This window comes from Sciurus vulgaris, assembly GCF_902686455.1.
Source record: "Sciurus vulgaris genome assembly, chromosome: 1".
Lineage (NCBI taxonomy): Eukaryota > Metazoa > Chordata > Mammalia > Rodentia > Sciuridae > Sciurus > Sciurus vulgaris.
The window spans coordinates 210,039,542-210,058,777 of NC_136461.1; the positions used below are offsets into that span (position 1 = coordinate 210,039,542).

General features: G+C 47.3%; 1 protein-coding gene across 8 annotated transcripts in view; it reads right to left on the minus strand.

The window, feature by feature from the left end:
* Nucleotides 1-11,237, minus strand: part of PTK2 (protein tyrosine kinase 2) — a 254,857-nt gene extending 243,620 nt beyond the window's left edge. For 7 of the 8 annotated variants that reach the window (XM_079106752.1, XM_079106751.1, XM_079106749.1 and 4 more), the window contains exon 1: nucleotides 11,096-11,237. The gene's annotated coding sequence lies outside the window, so the exon portion shown is untranslated. The remainder of the gene's footprint in view (nucleotides 1-11,095) is intronic. The other variant, XM_079106756.1, reaches the window with a different exon arrangement.
* Nucleotides 11,238-19,236: the final 7,999 nt, after the last annotated feature.

A 19,236-nucleotide genomic window follows, 5' to 3' on the forward strand; every position in this document is an offset into this window, starting at 1 on the left:
CCGTCCATAACCATGGAGCACTGTGACCTTCACTCCACTCCACTCCACCACTTGAGGAAGCAATGGTTCCAGGCGGCTCTTCCTGCCCCTCATTTCTATAGCTGAGTCTGAGTGGATGGAGAAGGGAGAGGGAGAGCAGGGAAACATCCTGCTCATTGTTTTGCGAGTACATGACATTTGATTTCATCTGTTTTTCTGTTTCTTCTCTGCCTTTTAACAACTTTCACACACTCAACCACTCCATACAGCAAAGACCCCCAACAGGTATTACTTCTGACATACCACCCAGGGGTCTCCAACACAGAACTCTATTCCTAGTTTTTTGTTTTTTTCCCCTTCTATTCTTTTTCTTTCTTTTTTTTTAAGGTAGGGTTTTGCTAAATTGCCCAAGCTGGCCTCAAACTTTTGATCCTCCTTCCTCAACCTCCAAAGTCACTAGGATTATAGCCGTGTACTGTGGCACCTGGGCAGTGCAGGATCCTTTTGAAACTCTTTCCAGAGATCCCATTTATCTATATTCTTCAAATATCTACACACTGATAACCCAAAGAATCTGAGCAAGAGCCTCTTCATTCATTAAACAAATTATTTATTGACTACATATAGCAGCAATGTGAGGAAGGTGAAGGGGACTCCAAGATACCTCAACAACAACACAGAACCCTTCTTGCTGAACTTACGACATTCCATTTGTCAACAAATGAACCCGATTTTCTACAAAGCATAACAGATATAAGACATATCACCATTTCATCTTTGTAGATTAACTCTTTAGTTTTTTTCTTTAAAAAAGGACAAAAGGCAAAAGACGATGTATTAAATTTAGATGTGAATTCAATGTTAGGCATAAAATCAATTTACACAATACTTCTTCATTAGTCACCCCAAGACTTGGCCATTACCCTGACTCTAGTTTATGCTAGTCGATTTTTCAGCACCAAAACAAAACTGCCGTAATCCATCATATCAATAGACTTAAGGATAAGAATCATATGGTTATTTCAGTTGATGCAGAAAAAGCGACAAAATACAACACCACTTTATGCTCAAAACACTAGAAAAAATAGGGATAGTAGGAACATACCTGACATTGTAAAGGCTATTTATGCTAAGTCCATGGCCAACATCATTCCTAATGGAGAAAAACTGAAACCATTCCCTTTAAAAATGAGAACAAGACAGGGATGTCCTCTTTCACCACTTCTAGTCAACACTGTCTTCGAAACTATAGCCAGAGCAATTAGGCACACCAAAGAAATTAAAGGAATACGAATAGGAAAAGAGGAACTTAAGCTGTCACTATTTGCTGATGACATGATTCTATATTTAGAGGATCCAAAAACCTCCAAAAAATTCTAGACCTCATCAATGAATTCAGCAAAATAGCAGGCTATAAAATCAACACGCATAAATCTAAAGCATTTTTATACATAAGCGACGAAACAGCTGAAAGGGAAATGAGGAAAACAACTCCATTTGCAATAGCCTCAAAAAAAATAAAATACTTGGGAATCAATCTAACCAAAGAGGTAAAAGATCTCTACAATGAAAACTACAAAACACTGAAGAAAGAAATTGAGGAAGACCTTAGAAGATGGAAAGATCTCCCATGTTCTTGGATAGGCAGAATTAATTTTGTCAAAATGGCCATGCTACCAAAAGTGCTATACAGATTCAATGCAATTCCAATTAAAATCCCAATGACGTACCTTACAGAAATAGAGCACGCAATTGTGAAATTCATCTGGAAGAATAAGAAACCCAGAATAGCTAAAGCAATCCTTAGCAGGAAGAATGAAACAGGGGGTATCGCAATACCAGAACTTCAACTATACTACAAAGCCATAGTAACAAAAACGGCATGGTATTGGCACCAAAATAGGTAGATCAAAGGTACAGAATAGAGGACACGGACACAAACCCAAATAAATACAATTTTCTCATACTAGACAAAGGTGCCAAAAAAATGCAATAGACAAAAGACAGCCTGTTCAACAAACTGTGCTGGGAAAACTGGAAATCCATATGCAAAAGAATGAAACTAAACCCCTATCTCTCACCCTGCACAAAAATCAACTCACAATGGATCAAGGACCTTGAAATCAGACCAGAGACCCTGCAAGAAAAATCTTCAACTTGTTGGCTTAGGATCAGACTTCCTTAACAGGACTCCCATAGCACAAGAAATAAAAGCAAGAATCAATAACTGGGATAGATTCAAACTAAATAGCTTTCTCTCAGCAAAGGAAACTATCAGCAATGCGAAGAGAGAGCCTGCAGAGTGGGAGAATATCTTTGCCACTCATACTTCAGATAGAGCACTAATTTCCAGAATATATACAGAACTCAAAAAACTCTACACCAAGAATACAAATAACCCAATCAACAAATGGGCTAAGGATATGAACAGACGCTTCACAGAAGATCTACAAGCAATCAACAAACATATGAAAAAAAGTTCAACATCTTTAGTAATAAGAGAAATGCAAATCAAAACTACACTAAGATTCCATCTCACCCCAATTAGAATGGCGATTATCAAGAATACAAGCAAATAGGTGTTGGAGAGGATGTGGGGAAAAAGGTACACTCATACATTGCTGGTGGGGCTGCAAATTAGTGCAGCCACTCTGAAAGCAGTGTGAAGATTCCTTAGAAAACTTGGAATGGACCCACCATTTGACCCAGATATCTCACTCCTCGGCCTATACCCAAAGGACTTAAAATCAGCATACTACAGAGATACAGCCACATCAATGTTCACAGCTGCTCAATTCACAATAGCCAGACTGTGGAACCAACCTAGATGTCCTTCAACTGATGAATGGATAAAGAAACTGTGGTATATATATAACAATGGAATATTACTCAGCTATAAAGAATAAAAAAAAATTATGGCATTTGCAGGCAAATGGATGAAATTGGAGAATATCCTGCTAAGTGAGATAAGCCAATCTCAAAAATCCAAAAGACGAATGATCTCACTGATAAGCGGATGATGACACGTAATGGGGGGTGGGAGGGGGGCAAGAATGCAGGAAGGAGGGACTGTATAGAGGGAAAAGAGGGGTGAAGGGGTGGGGGGGAAGGAAAAAATAACAGAATGAATCAACCATCATTACCTATGTAAATGTATTAATATGCAAATGGTATGCTGTTACTCCATGTACAAAGAGAAACAACATGCATCCCATTTGTTTACAATAAAAAAAAAAAAAAAAACTGCCAGGGAACATAACTTGTGCCTTAAGCACCAGCATGTACACCCTTTCCTGATGTTTACCAAAAGCCACATTCTGATGACCCACACCAACTGCTATTTCAACACACAGCTGTTCATTTAAATCCCAAACCAAGACTCAACTGACGCGTTTTGCCTCATTGTCTCAAAGGTATCACACCTGTAAAATCTCAAATTAAGCAAGTCAGGGGGACTGATGCATGTTTATAATCCCAGCTACTTGAGGCGCTGAGGTAAGAATTATAGAAGTGTTATTGCTCAATAATCCAGTGACATCCAGATGCTTATGATAAAAGGAACATTGAGATGTCCTAAACTTGATTATAAACTTCACCAGAGGGTGAAGGGAAGAAGAAATAAGGGAAGTTTATCAGTTAGCAGTTGCAGGTGGAACCAACAAAAAGACGCCTTGTTTTGAGATGGGAATGTTGCTATATTACCCAGGCCGACCTGGAACTGCTGTCTCAGGCTCCCAAGTAGCTGGGAGTATAGATGTGTTCCGCCATGCTCAGGTTCAAAGAGACTCATACACTCCTGAATGTATGCTGAAACCCTGACTTCCATTCCTGTGTGGCCAACCACCAGGCCCACCTACCCTATTCATTCATGACTTTGTTAACCTCAACTAATCCAGAGCAACAGTCACTTCCCCTTATGGACTACCCTCCTATTCCAAAGCTTTCCTTGCTCATCTGTTCAGGGTAAACAGTTTATACTTTCTTTACCTAAGCTTTATAAGAATACCCTCAGCTCTAGGTCTGGCAGTCACTTTCCAACTGCTACCTAGCTATGCTGCTAGCATTTCTGGAATTTTGTCCCAGGACCTGGTCCCTTTAAAAAAAAATGTGGCTAGCATTTGCAATGGCTCAATAAACCCCTTTATTTCAGAGTTTCCTTAGCTTCAAAAATTTTGGTTTAACATTTAGATACGCTTCTTCATAGGGGAGAAGGAGAGATGGAGAGTGTGACTTTTTTTTTTTTTCAGGCCCTAGGGATTGAACCCAGAGGCACTCTATCACTGAACTACATCCCCAACCCTTTTTACTTTTGTTTCATTTTTTAAAGACAGGATCTCACTAAGGTACCCAGGCTGGCCTTGAACTTATGATCCTTTCCCCCCATTCTCCTGAGTCACTGGGATTATAACCACTGTACCTGGCTGAGTGTGATCATTTTGAGAGAAAGTAACTTCATTTTTAGGAGAACAAATTGGACCTATAGACAGAAATCATCTTGTGAAATGATTCTCCTCAGATATGAATGAATCCAAGGGATAGATGTATAAGAAAGTCATTCAAGTGTGATTACCTTCTTGATATTTCTTTCTTGACAGATAATAAGACTTCAGGGAGGAGACAAAAGCCAGTTGTGTTCCCTTTTGTGGTTCTGATCTTATTGTGGGCAAGAGGATTCCAGAGAGCCCTTCCCAACCCTTGGAGCAGAAAAACAAGATAAGGTTAGAGGACCTTGATTCTGAGGTAACTTCTAAGGCCACTCAGTATGTCTTAGAATTGTGTTAGTCAGTTTTTGTTACTATGACAAAATACTTGAGAAGTTCCATTTTTTTAAAGAGGAAAGTTTTATTCGGTTCCGGTTTTAGGAGTTTCGATCCATGTTCATTCGGCCCTCTCGCTCTGGGCCTGTGGCAAGATGGAACATCATGTTGGGAAGCATGTGGTGGAGCAAAGCTACTGAAAGGAGCAGACCTCAGTGGACGGCAAAAAAAAAAAAAAAAAAAAAGACATAAGTGTCACGAGAGCGCTGCATCAAGGAGATGAGACCCCGTCCGGACCAGAACAAGGATATGTAACTCCCCTCACAGACGGCTCCTCGGCTCAGCCCAGACCTCCTGATGAATCCACGCCAGCCAGGTTCGGAGCCCCAGCCACCATCCATCTGCTCAGACTGCCGAAACCCCGCTACTGACGGCTTCACGATCAGCGGATCGGCCGGAGAGAGTTCCGCAGCCAGCCGTCCTCTGCTCCCCGGCCAAGAGAACGTCGCACTCGGGGTCGTCGGAACCGACAAGGCAGAGAGGACTTTGGACTATCTGATTGAGGTGTGTTTATTTGCCATTCGATTTGATTGATGTGTGATATTAGAGAGATTAAGGTTTGTGTTATCCCGAGTGTATCAAATAAAGTCAATTTGTTTGGAACCAAAAAAAAAAAATTCCTGTAGTGAGAGTAAACTCATAAGCAAAATCTAAGTGGTCAGGAAGGGACCACAAACATCTCCAAGGCACCCAAAGAACAAATCCCAACAGCGTGTTAGACCCACCCCCAGAGACTGAGTGGGGTCAGAGGCAGGGCCTCAGACATTCCTGACAAGTCTCCAGGTGAAGGTGATGCTGTCCCATCACTGCTGAGAACCACTGAGATCCCATGGTGCCTTCTGGAGTGTGCACAAGGGTCCTCTGCACAGCACAGCAAGACGGAGGAGGAGCTCACCGAAGAAGAGCAAAATGAAAGCTCTCAGGATGCCCTTGTTCCCAGATGTTTACTTTCCTGCCCTGCATAAGAGTATTCTCAACTCTTACTATCAAAATGTTCTATCTGAACTGCAGCAAGGCAGACAAAGACTTTCTGAGGAAGGTCAAGAATGAGCTGACAGTGTATAACTGGCATTAGGAAGCGAGCTACTCTCTCCCATGGCTTCAGGGCACACTGTTAAACCCCCATAAAGCATCCAGAATCCAGCTGATTAGTAAAAGACAGAATGGAGCTTTTCGACCAGTAACTACAGATCCTGCCAATTTTGAGCAAGTCTGTCTTCAGAACCTGGGATAAGCCCTAATGAATACAAGATAATTTCTACAAGATCAATTTCCAGAAAAAAAGAAAACTGCAAAATTGCAAAGGGGCAGAGAAATATTTTTTTCCCTGACCCAAGTTTGATGATTATAGTTATAAAGCGGACAAAGGTGAAAATGCAGATAATCCAAGTTCTTCCCTGGTATCAAGTCCTATTCAGCTTTTAAATGAGGTTTTTAACCAAGGTGAACAAAACAATAGATAGCAGAGTGACAGAATTAACAGTTCTCCAATAAGTCACAGACCTGGATTTATTCATTCAACAAGCACCATCAGACACTGAAGATGCAACAGCTGTCAGTTCTGCCTTCATGGGATACACACAATCCACTAAGAACATTTACAAATGTCAAATTCTTAAGCTCTTCCAGCATGTGCTTTGTTCAAGAGAAAAACAGATGCAATAAGCACCTGCATTCAGAGCAGAACCCAAACCATGTGACAGAGGGAACCTGAACACAGAACATGAAGGCAGAAAGGGAACCCCAGACACAGACAACCAGGAGCAGGACTTCTGAAGTTCCTGAGGCTTGGTTTTGGTCCAGTGGCCCCAAATAACGAAGTGCTGTGTCGACTCTTAAAAGCAGGATGGGATATTCTAATTTAGCGTGAATGAGTATCTTCATTTCAGAAACTTTCAGAGGAGCAACGTCTTAAGACTATAAATACTCAGGCTTTCTACAAAGGGCTCACACCTGTGAGGAGAAATCAACTGTGTCTCCTTGCTTCCCATAGAATCCTGTTCCCTCATAAACACAGATCCCAGAAGAACCACCAAAACCACCCTAGAGACAGAGGCTACTAAAGCATGTCTTTCAGCAAACAAGTATCATCAATCACTAATCCACACTTTATTTATTTGCCTTTAACTAATTCTAGTTGGTCTAAAATGTTTACCTATGCTATGCTAGATGTTCAAGTCACCCAGTGTCAGATTCCAACCAGAACCCTAATCATCTGGACTTGCAGACACAGCATCCTATCTACTGCGACTGAGGAAGATCACCTTAAGATGCTGCTCTCCAGCCATACCAGCCCCAGGGCAGCCAGAGCTCACCCACTGGGCACCTGGGGCCTGGGTAGGGTGGCCTGGACAACCCACCCTAACTTGACTACAGTGCTTCCTGTGCACAGGATGGCAACAGCACCTGTAACCCTATAGTTCCCAAGGGGAACAGGCAAGGCTGACACTGGGACACAGATGTGGCACTTCCAGAGCCTCCCCCAGGTTTCACTGATCTACACAAAGGCAGTAACTACCAAAACTTGACAAAACCACACAGGAGCCCCATAATGATGCTCTTCCCCCACCACTGGATTGTATTTTAACTATAGCTTCAGTCCTCTTACTGTGTCTAAGAAGGTAGTTTATAGTAAGGTTTAAATACCGTTTTAACCCAGGTTGGAAAGGAAACACCTTCATGTTCTTAAAGTGGTGAACTTTCGGTGATGCTACTGGTGTTCTTCTCTGAAGCTCCAAGCTGCTCAAGATGGGAGTAAGGACACTAGTATGGCAGAAACTGTGTTCCCATTTTTGTCCATAAACCACTTCATTAGTGTTTACACAGGTCAGAATATAACTAAGCGCACTGGCTAAAATTGCCATTTAAACTGAAAAGCTTATCTAGATACACTTATCTGGATTTTATTTCCACAGAACTCAAAAAAACAAAGAACCATTGCTATAGATTGTACACGTCATAATCAGAAACACATTTAAAGAATTCTCAATAAAATCTGGCACAATTCCTAAGAATTAGTACCAGAAACTGGAGACATAAATTTCACTTCTCTAGCACTAGGCGCCTTCTGACAATCATGAAATAAACTTTTGCAAAAATGATGGCAGAGATAAAAAGCAAAAAGGGGCTAAAATAATCCACTACAAAATACAATTCAGAGAGAAGACAAAAAATAACTTCCTGGTGTATTTGGTGACTTGGTGACATCAGTGGGCCGCGTAGTTCACCGGAGGCAGCCCTGTCGCCACTTCCTATTCCAGCCTCAGCAATGGTAAGCACCTCACCATCCAGATGTTTGGATACATTCAGAAACTGCCTGATTGAAATAAAATCAGTTTTTTTTTGCCTAAATTTAAAATTTCTTACATTTCTTACATTTTGAATAATTTATACAAGTATCAGTAATTTTTTAAATTTTCTAATCAGCAAAAAAAAATTGTTTTCAATTCACAAAAATAAAAATAGCAAAATGGCACTTTTTCTTCTTCTCCCCCCCCCCCCCCCCCATGCACACAAGGAGGATTGAACCCAGGGGAACTTCGTCACTGAGCCACATTCCCAGTCCTTTTTTATTTCTCGCTAAGTTGCTAAGGCTGGCTTTGAACCTGTCATCCTCCTACTTCAGCCTCCTGAGCCACTGGGAACATAGGCATGTACCACCATGCCTGGCCACAATTGTAATTTTGTTGACATATAAAGCAAGAAATAATCTAGGTGAAAATTTGTCAAAATTGAAAATGCTAAACTTCATAACTGAAAGATGAACATTTTGCATTAACACTTTTGATGGCATCTTTTGTAACTCAACACAATTTTTTTTTTTTTTTTTTTGGGGGTGCTGAGGATCGAACCCAGGGCCTTGTGCTTACAAGGCAAGCGCTCTACCCACTGAGCTATCTCCCCAGCTCCACTCAACACAATTTTAATCATTTTCTCAAAATTAAGACACTATAATGAGCTGGGGTTATGGTTTAGCACTTGCCTCGCAGGTATGAGGCACTGGATTTGATCCTCAGCACCACATATAAATAAATTAAAGGTACTGTGTCCATCAACAACAAAACTATTTTTAAAAACATTAAGGGGTGGGGTTGTGGCTCAGGGGTAGAGGGCTTGCCTAGCACGTGTGGTACTGGGTTCAATTCTCAGTATCACACATAAATAAAAGAATAAAATAAGGGTCCATCAATAACTAAAAAACATGTAAAAATAATTTTTAATTAAGACACTCAAAATATAGAGGGAAAGCTTTCATAAAATATCTAGAGATGTAAACAAAGATTCCACCTTTCTAACTCAAATCACATCCAAGAAAGGACAGTAATTTTCAGAAAAAAAAAATTGTTATAAACTAGTGTAATACACAGTTCCTTATGCAGCATAATTTTTATTTTTATTTATTTATTTATTTTTTGGGTGCTGGGGATCGAACCCAGGGCCTTGTGCTTGCAAGGCAAGCACTCTACCGACTGAGCTATCTCCCCAGCCCCCAGCATAATTTTTAAAAGTAGTTTTTTTTTTTTTTTTTTCTTTTATGGACACAATACCTTTATTTTATTTATTTTTATGTGGTGCTGAGAATTGAACCCAGTGCCTCACACATGCTAGGCAAGTGCTGTCACTGAGTCACACCCTAGCACAAAAAGCTAGCTTTAACAACATGATTTTCTTAGACAATTTCTTTAACTTCCCAGTAAGGGCAGTTACCTGACCAGCTCAAGAGCATAGTCATGAGGACGGTTGCTGAGTTATGTAACTCCCAGCAACAGGCATGGAGCTCTGTGGAAACCACAGGATCCTGCTGCCTCCTAAAGCTGCTCAGGTCATGGGCTGCCAACCTCAAGAGGCTGTTGAAGCCCCGTCAACCCTAGGAGCTTGGCCCCAGTGTCCTTTGCCCCAGACTGTAAGAACCGTTGTGAATTATCCTGAGGACCTGCTTTTGATGCTCTGCTTATGCGACTGTTGGCTCCTTTTAAACAACCACCTTTGTCTGTATTCATTACTAACCTGGATTATTTGACAGTGAAATGAAAGAAATTCTTTAGAAGAAAATACTGTAATATTGATCATGATATTCTGGTTCTGCGGCACTTAGTAAACTAAATATTCAACAGAGGTTCAGCTTGTTTTTCCCGGCGAGGACAACCACTAATACACATTTACATTCATGAAGATATGGGATTCAAACGTCCTTAAAAAGTTTCCTCTGGGCTCAGGACGCAGCTCAGTGGTAGAGTGCTGGCCTAGCATGTGCAAGGTCTGGGTTCATCTCCAGAAAAAGTTTCCTGTTTAGTTATTGCAGGGATTTTTTTAATCACCTCAAGACAACCAGATGACTACATCATCTATACTGTATCACAACAAAAATAAGTTGCATGCTACTTTGTATCTTGTAATCACTTCATCCACAAACTTTGTTTCACTCTTCAGAGGTCTTCCCAGATGCAGTCCCTGAGTGTTTGGTAGCCTCCTGAAATGGGTATTTGCACTACTCGTTTCACAAATAAATTCGAGGGAGGCTCTTGTATTCCATTTCAAACAGTAATGGCCTATTTTCGGAGCCAAGAAAATATTCACAGTCTAAGTAAAAATCCTCAAGAACCCCAAACTCCTACCCGCATTGTGCTTGGAGCGTATTTAACCAGCTCCCGCAACTACAGTACCGCATTATCCTGAGCACCCAGCTGCAGGCTAACCGTGCAAGAATGAGGCCGTTGAGACCGGAGGCAAAACGCCGACTTCACCCTCGGCGCGTTTTCCTACAAAAGCCCGCGGCCGAGCGAACGGCACGCACACCCGCTCGGAGGCAGGGGCGCCGCACGGGCGGCCGCGAGGAGCGGGGCGGAGGCGCGCAGGAAACTTGGCCGGCACAAAGCCGCGGGCCGGCTCGCGAAGGACGCCGGCGCCGGGCTCGCCCGTCCTCCTCCCCGCCGCCCCTTTTGTCTTCCAGGTTTCGGTCCGCTCCGGCGGAGGCCGCCCGACCTCCGCGCCGCCCCGGCCGCCCGCGCCCGCCCCGCGCCGGGCCTCCCCGCGCCCGCGGCCCCATCCCGCCGAGCGCCCCGCCGGCCCCGCGCCCGGCCTCCCCACGTCCCGGCCGCTCCGGCCTCCGCGCCCGCAGGCCAGCCCCGCCGCCCCGCGCCCGGCCTCCCCGCGTCCCCCGCCTCCTCCCCTCCGAGGGCGGCCGGCGGGCCGGGGGCCCGGGAGGAGCCGCCCGCATCGCGGGTCCGGCTGCGCTCCGCCCCGCGCCCCCGCGCCGCCGCCCCGGCGACCACCGAGGCCCGCCCGCGCCCCGCACTCACCGGCCGCGGCGAGCGCAAGGCTGAGCGCAGGCGGCGGCGGGGCGGCGCCGGCGACGGCGGCCGCGCTCCCTCCCACGCGCACGCCCGGCGCACGGCGGTCCGGCCGGCGGCGGGCTCGCGCCCTCGGGCCGTGCTGAGTCGGCGCGGGCCCGCGCGTGCGCCGTGCCTGCCGAGCCCGCCGCGCATCTCGCCCGCGCATGCGCGCCGCGGCCCGCGCATGCCCAGACTGCGCCACGCCCGGGTCTCGAGTGGCCGGGGCTGCGCGGGCGTGGCGCCGCCGGGGAAAGCCCTGTCGGGGGCAGTGGCTCAAAGGAATTTCAGGAGGCCCTCGGGTCGCGATCCCTTAAGCGGCCACTCCCTAGCCGCACCGCCCCGGGCAGGGGCTCGTGGACCCCTTTTGCAGATACAGAAACTGAGGCTTGGAGATTGTTTTAATGGCATGCTAGCTAAATGCTAGCATGATCTTGGAGGGAAGGTCTAACCGGGGTTAGGAAGCGGAGCCGGACGGATTTATCCAGATGAGCGCCCGCGGGAACTGACCCAGGCCACTTACACCTCTTCTTTCATCTGCTCTCCTGGGTCTTGAACCTGGAGGCTTCTCTGGGCAAGGACAGAGGATCCTGACCTAGGAGTCGCCAGGGCAGGCCTTCTGAGATGAGAGCAGTTGCGACTGGAAAAGAATGAGGGGTGTAGGGTTGGGGGGACCACGGACGGTGAGGTTGGAACATGCAGGTGGTGAGGGGACCAAGTTCTGCTTAAGGGCCTGAAGCTTACTCTTTAGGCGGCAGGGAGCCTCTGGCTGGCTTTAAGCAGGAAGTGATAACTGATTTGTGTTCTTTAAAAAAAAATTACTGTGGCATCCTTGCGGTAGGAAATGAAACCAGAAGCAGGGCAACATTCGTTTTTATGGTGTCAATTTGATTCTTACCGCAAGTCAGTGGGCAGGACATAGTACATAGTACACAGAAAGGTAAGCCCTCAGAAGCACCATCACGTCCTCAGGAGGAGTAGTTTTACTCAGGAGGACAGATATAATAAAATGCTTTTGTTTAACAAGTTTTTGCCATATTTAACTGTTTCTATTGTTCTTTAATGAAATGTATGAAGGTTGGGGTTTTGTTCATTGTAAAGGATTGTGTCTCTCCGAGGCAGTCTCAGGGCCTTTGCACTTGCTGTGGGCTCTGGGTTGGGGAGGAGGGAACCATCAGTGGCCATTGATGTCCACTGACCACTCTATATGTAATAAGAACCACTCAGCCAGGCGCTGTGCATCCATGCCTGTAATCCCAGCTACTCTGGAAGCTGAAGCAGGAGGACCCTAAATTCAAGGTCAACCTTCACTACTTAGAACCTGTCTCAAAATGGAAAAATAAAAAGGGCTGGGGCTGCAGCTCAGAGGTGGTGCCTCCCCAGCTGGAGGGCCGTGTGCGGCCACTGTAGGTGCCATCCTCTCGCACTTCCCCAATCCCGCTCTGCTGTTGTTCTCCAAGGGTCCTGTTGTCCACCCAGCCCAACACTGTGTTCTTGTTTACATCTCAATTGTCTGCCCCTCCACTAGCATGTTAGGTTCATTAGAGCAGGGGCTTTGTGTCACTAGTGGGTCCCTGGCACATAATGAATATTTGTTGAGTGAGTGAATGAAGCTTTGGGTGATGCCAAGTGAGAAGTTATTATTAAAGGAGTGTGGGTGGTGGGGGAGGGGAGTGAAGGCACAGCAGGGATGGGGGAGGGTTGCTTTCAGTGGGGTAGATCAAGAAGGGCCACTCATTCTTTGGCACATCTGGACAGATCTTGTAACTTGCTTTGCGTGTGTGCAGAGCACAGGCAGCTTAGGCCTGCCCAAGCTAACCCATGAGTAAGGCCATGTGGAAGAGAACCGAGGAGCCCCAGCCAGCAAGCCAGGCCTGTGAGTGAGGAGGCTGCAGCAGGCCTCCTGGCCCCAGCCAAGCGGTCAGCCGACTGCAGCCACATAAGTCTGGGAGAGAAGAGTGAAGAGCCGTCCAGCCAAATCCAGCCCAAACTGCCAAACCTCAGAATTGTGAGCAAATAAAACACATGTGGCCCTAGGCCTCTGGGGTTGGGCTAGTTTGTTACACAATAGATAACTGACACATCCTTGATCCTGGACTGTCATGAGGCATGGGAAATGAGTGTTCTTTAAGAGCAGCTTTGATTCTTCTTAAGAAAATGGGCAAGTCAGGAAGTGATGGACATGGGATAGCCAAGCAGAGAACAGCAGAAAGAGGTGAGAGAAAGAAGCGATGTGGCAATGGGCTTCCTGATCTTTTCTCTTGGCCTGCTTGGGGTGCCTGAGACCTCAGGCACAGGAGTCTGATGGATATTAGTGCCAGTTCAGGCCCAAGTTCACTCATTCGCCAGCTGTTGGGCCCTGCGTAGGTGATATAACATCTGGGCCTTGGGTTCTCATCTGTAAAATGGGGCTTATACAGGATCTACATTAAAAACAGGTTGCTGTGGAGAGGAAGAGAGCCAAATGCATAAAACAGCAGAGTGCCTGGCACACAGATGCCACTGACTAGCCACAATGTTAGTGTGTGGGTCACTGATACTCTGAACAGGAATGAGGGGATATCCAAAGACTACCAGCATGGGGCATTGGAGAGTTGCCCCTGTCCACCATCCCTAACCTCATAGCAGCCCTGCCATGGGGACCCCTACAGTCATCACCCCCATTTCATGAATGAAAAAAAGAATGAACCTGGCAGCAGGGCTGGAATCTGTCCCCAGTGGTCTCAGCTGCATTCAAACCCAGACAAGGAACAAAACAGCCATTTGACTTCTCCCTCCCGGCCCTGCACCAGATGGGTCAAGTGCTACCCTTGAGCAGGAAGCTTTCAGGAGAGACCTATGTTGGCGGAGCAGCTGCACCGAGCCCTGGGGGCTGTTCCCCTTGAAAAGTCTCCTGACTCCCCATCTGGGGAGGGTTCCCTCCTGAGGTGAGCTCCCTCATAGTAAGGGAGCAGAAATACATAAGGCTGGGGGCAGATGCACAGTAATGAGGCGTGGAAGCTGAGGAGACTCTGAGGCCTGTGTTACGGGGTGCATCACAGCACTCAGCAGCCTGCAGACCCTTCTGAAGAAGCTGGCTTGAGAGAAAGTGAGACCCAGAAGACGGTGTCAGTCAGGAATACTTTTTGGTCCACTAACATGTCACCTAGCCAGGGATCCTGGCCTTCAGGTCTTAAAAATTCAGGAAGGAGAGAGCAGGGAGCAGCAGAATAGAACTTCCCAGGTGACAACTCAATGTCCCTAACAGGCTGCTCAACCTCTCTGAGCCTCACCTTCCTGTCTGTAACTGGAAAGAGTGGGGAGGGTACACCCCAGGAAAGATGCCCAAAGAGAGACCCCTCTGTCAACTCATCCCTGGGTATAGACCAAGTCAGGGTACAGCCACCAAGAACACGCCAACCATGATCACTGCTCAGGAAAGTTCTGGACTTGCAGGATGTCTAGACTGTTGATGCTGGTTTTGTTACAAGTTGGAAATTTCACCCTCCATGGAAATGTAGTGAATGGGTGTGGACATGTGCAGCTACTTGCCCTTGGGGGGGTCGCACCCACCAGCAGCGCCCGGAGAGCCTGCAGTCAGTGCCTTTCTGCTGTGGGAACAATCCACAACAGACCGGGAGCCTCCTGGCTAAAGCAGGGGTGTCCCAGCTTCTCTGCTCACACGGATGCCCCCCACCCCACCATGTGTTCCAGGGCCCTCGGGTACAGGGGGCACCCATGGGGCCACCTCCACTTCTCACCTTCTCCCATTTCCTCCAGACCCACCCTGAGTGAGAGCAGGCAGGTGCTGCCTGGGAATGGAGAGGCCGGCAGCAGCACCCCTCCCCAGAATGTTCCCAGGGATGCTGCTCCGAGCCTGGTCCCATGCCCACTCTCACCCACCGACCCTGTCCCCAGAACATATTCATATAGTGAGTTACAGGAAACCATCCCCTCTACAGAGCTCAGCAGGTCCAGGCCAGGGACAAACCCCTAACTCCCACTTGACCTGAGAAACCCCTTTGATCTGGAACTTAAAACTGGGGCTCAAATCACACAGTTCATCCAGAGCTGTCGTGGTTTCTGCCCCAAACCAGTGTCTCATTTACCAGAGGTCCCTGGAATACCTGGTGGGGTGGGGTGGAGTATCTGTGTGGGCAGAGGGCCTGGGACCCCCTGCTTTAGTTGGATAAACTGAGGCCAGAGGGTGTGGCTCCCCAGGGAGTCAATGGCAGAACCAGGATTCACACCCAACTTGTCTGGCTGTGCTCTTCTGCCTTCGTGGCCTGCTGGCTGTCTTTGTGCCTGAGGAGAGGGTGACCGGGAGGGGCTGAGTAACTATACGTGTTCTCCCGCGGTGAGTTTGTGCAGCGCATCTTCACGCAGTGGCAGTGCCTCGGCTGGCCAGTCTCCCTGTGGTGTGGCTGGAACTCAGTTCCCGGTGGGGTCCTTTGTTCTGATCAGCACTGAATCCTCATTACAAGAATGTCCTCTGGTTGTGAGAGTCAAGCTCATCCGAAGCTGTGCACTTTCCCAATTTCCGGTTTTTAAAATTCAAACAGGCCGCCTGGGAAGGGTTCCTGTTTCGGCCTTCTTCTCAGCCTTGCTCTTCTTTCCTGAAGCCCCTTTCTGTATTTTCAATCATGGTCCTGATCTGAACTTGCGCTGATTCACAGTGGCAGAAAGCACTGCTTCTCGCCCGGCCTGTGAGGAAGGAACTGCTCTTTTTCCTTCTAATCATCATGGACTCATATTTTTGTAAAGTGCAATAAGAATCAGTTACTAGAAATAAAAGAAAATTTGAAAACCAAAGACATACAGAATATAAGCCCCAATTTTATTTATTTTCACACTGGGGATCAAGCCCAGGGCCTTGCACATATTAGGTAAGCACTCTACCATGAGCTACATCCCTAGCCCCTCCAATTTTTATCCTTAGTTTCAAAACAACTGTCGTATTGTTTTGAAAGTTTCCGAGACTCTTAATGCCTGTACTCAGTCCGTGGAACTAATAGGGGAGTGGACCGGTGGTGGTTCCAGGTACCAGCTGTGAGCAGCACCAATGGGCAGGATTAAAAATAAGCCTTGACCATGTTCAGAGTCTGTCCATCTGAGTGCACGTTCACCAAAACGGGATACATAGAGGCGTGTACGCTACTTCCACGCATCTGCACGTGCACAGCCTCAGAGCAGAGGGCACTGCTGAGTATGGTGGCATGTTCCCCAACCTCAATGGTGGGTGAGGTAGCCATGATGCTGCCCAACTGCACTTATGATCATTAAAGTGTACATGCTTCACAAAAAAAAGACGGAAGGAAGGAAGGAGGGAGGGAAGGAAGGAAGGAAGGGAGGGAGGGAGGGAGGAGGGAAGGAAGGAGGGAAGGAAGGAAGGAGGGAGGGAGAGAGGAGGGAAGGAAGGAGGGAAGGAAGGAAGGAGGGAGGGAGCGAGGGAGGGAGGAGGGAAGGAAGGAAGGAAGGAGGGAAGGAGGGAGGGAGAGAGGAGGGAAGGAAGGAGGGAAGGAAGGAAGGAGGGAGGGAGCGAGGGAGGGAGGAGGGAAGGAAGGAAGGAGGGAGGGAGGGAGGGAGGAGGGAAGGAAGGAGGGAAGGAAGGAAGGAGGGAGGGAGAGAGGAGGGAAGGAAGGAGGGAAGGAAGGAGGGAGAGAGGAGGGAAGGAAGGAGGGAAGGAAGGAAGGAGGGAGGGAGAGAGGAGGGAAGGAAGGAGGGAAGGAAGGAGGGAGAGAGGAGGGAAGGAAGGAGGGAAGGAAGGAAGGAGGGAGGGAGCGAGGGAGGGAGGAGGGAAGGAAGGAGGGAAGGAAGGAAGGAGGGAGGGAGCGAGGGAGGGAGGAGGGAAGGAAGGAGGGAAGGAAGGAAGGAGGGAGGGAGCGAGGGAGGGAGGAGGGAAGGAAGGAAGGAGGGAAGGAAGGAAGGAGGGAGGGAGGGAGGGAAAGAAGGAGGGAGGGAAGGAAGGAAGGAAGGAAGGAAGGAAGGAGGGAGGGAGGGAGGGAGGAAGCCGTCACGGAACCACAGGTTTGGGCTGCGTGCGGCAGAGCTGTGGGGAGACCCTTCCTCCCAGTTCTGCTTCTTACACTGTTCTCCCCGAGTTGGCAGAAACACCCCATCAGTTCCAGTTTCCATCCTGCACCCTCGACCACCGGGGCAGAAGTCCTGCCTGTCCTCCAGCACTTTTGGTCAGCACCTCTTTGCCTTTGTTTGGCTGGGCTTGGGTCCTGGTGCTGTGTCTGCCCTGGAACTAGGGGTAGAGCTGGCCTCACCCAAATCACACGGACATAACCTGGAAGGGCGTGGTTGCCAGTAGGAAAGAAGGAAGGTGACCGCCCAAAGCACAGAGAGCCCCACTTCTGCTGGTAGCAGGACCCTGCTTTCCCTCAGGAACATGGTCGCCCACATTCCACAGCGTTCGGATGGGTTATTAAGTCAGGGCCCAGCTTGGGCCTCCCTCCTAAGCACTTGACTGTCCCCAGGAACATGACTCTGGAGGCTCACAGAGAAAAGCTGGAGGAGCTGAGGCACTTCCAGGGGGAGGCTCCAGCACTTGCCCTCAAGTCCCTGCCCAGCACCTGCCATCAACTCTGCGAGTTGGGCTGCCTCCCCTGCTTTATGGTCTCCCTTAATTTAGCATCTCGGTACCTTTGGCTGGTGCTGGGTGATGGAGGGAACTGCCACAGATGGCTACCAGGGTCCCTGGCCACGTGGAGGACGTGGTGGGCGTGTTGTAAGCCCTCAGTTACTAACAGATACTGGTACTGGTGCCCCTCCCCCAGCAGCGTGGGGAGACTCCTTTCTCTTTTTAACAGACTTTTCTTTTTAGAACAGTTTTAGATTTACAGAAACATGGAGACAGTGGGGCAGAGTTCCCACAGCACTCACCTGTTTCCCCATTACTACTTCTTACATTAGTGCGCTACGTTTGTCACAGGTGATTTACAGGATCAGGGCACTATTAATACAGAAGCCCACGGTGATTCCACATGGCCCTAGTTTGTGTCTGGCATCCTTTTCCTGTTCCAGGACCCCATCCAGGATGCCATGTGACATCCAGTCATCACATCTCCCTACACCATTGGCTTTGGCTGTTCCTCTGCCTTCCCTTGTCTTTTGATGAACCGAGTTGTGGAGAGCACGGTTTAGGTGTTCTTCCCGCTTTTTCATTGGTGTATCATACTTGTGCATGGTGGTGGAATTTTCGTTACATATGCGCCCATGCACATGATACACAATGTAACAATATAATTTGACCCATCTCATTCCCCAGCACTTCCCCTTTTCCTCTCCTCTTCCTCCCGTGGTCCCTTTCCTCTAGCTAGTGATCTTTGGTTTTCATGAGATTCCCCCACACCTCTCTTTTCCTTTTTCCTCTCTAGCTTCCACATGTAAGAGAAAACATATGACTCTTGACATTCTAGTTTGATTTATTTTACTTAACAAAATGTTCTCAGGTTCCACCCATTTTCCTGCAAATTACATAATTTTATTTTTCTTCACAGCTGAATAAAACTCCATTATAAATATATGCCACATTTTCTTTATCCATTCTTCCATTGATGGACACCTAGACTGGTCCCATAGTTTAGCTATTGTGAATTGTGCTGGTATAAACATGGATATGCATGTATCACTGTTGTAATTTAATTCTTTAGGGTAAATACCAAGACAGGGATAGGTGAGTCATATGGTGGTTCCAGACATAGTCTTTTGGGGAACCTCCATTTTGATATCCATAGTGGTTGTACTAATTTACAGTCCCACCAACATTGTAAAATTATTCCTTTTTCTCCACCTCCTCTCCAGCATTTATTATTATTTGTGTTCTTTTTATATATTTTTATTTATATATGTACATGTGTATGTATTTTAGTTGTAGATGGACAATACCTTTATTTATTTTCATGTGGTGCTGAGGATCAAACCCAGTGCCTCACACGTGCTAGGCAAGCACTCTGCCACTGAGCCCCAGCCCAGCCCCTTGTTTGTATTCTCCATGACTGCCATTCTGACTGGTGCAAGATGAAATCTCAGTGTGCTTTTGATTGGCATTTTCCTAATGCTAAAGATGTTGAACATTCTTTCATGTACTTGTTGGCCATTTGTATTTCTTCTTTTAATAAGAGTCT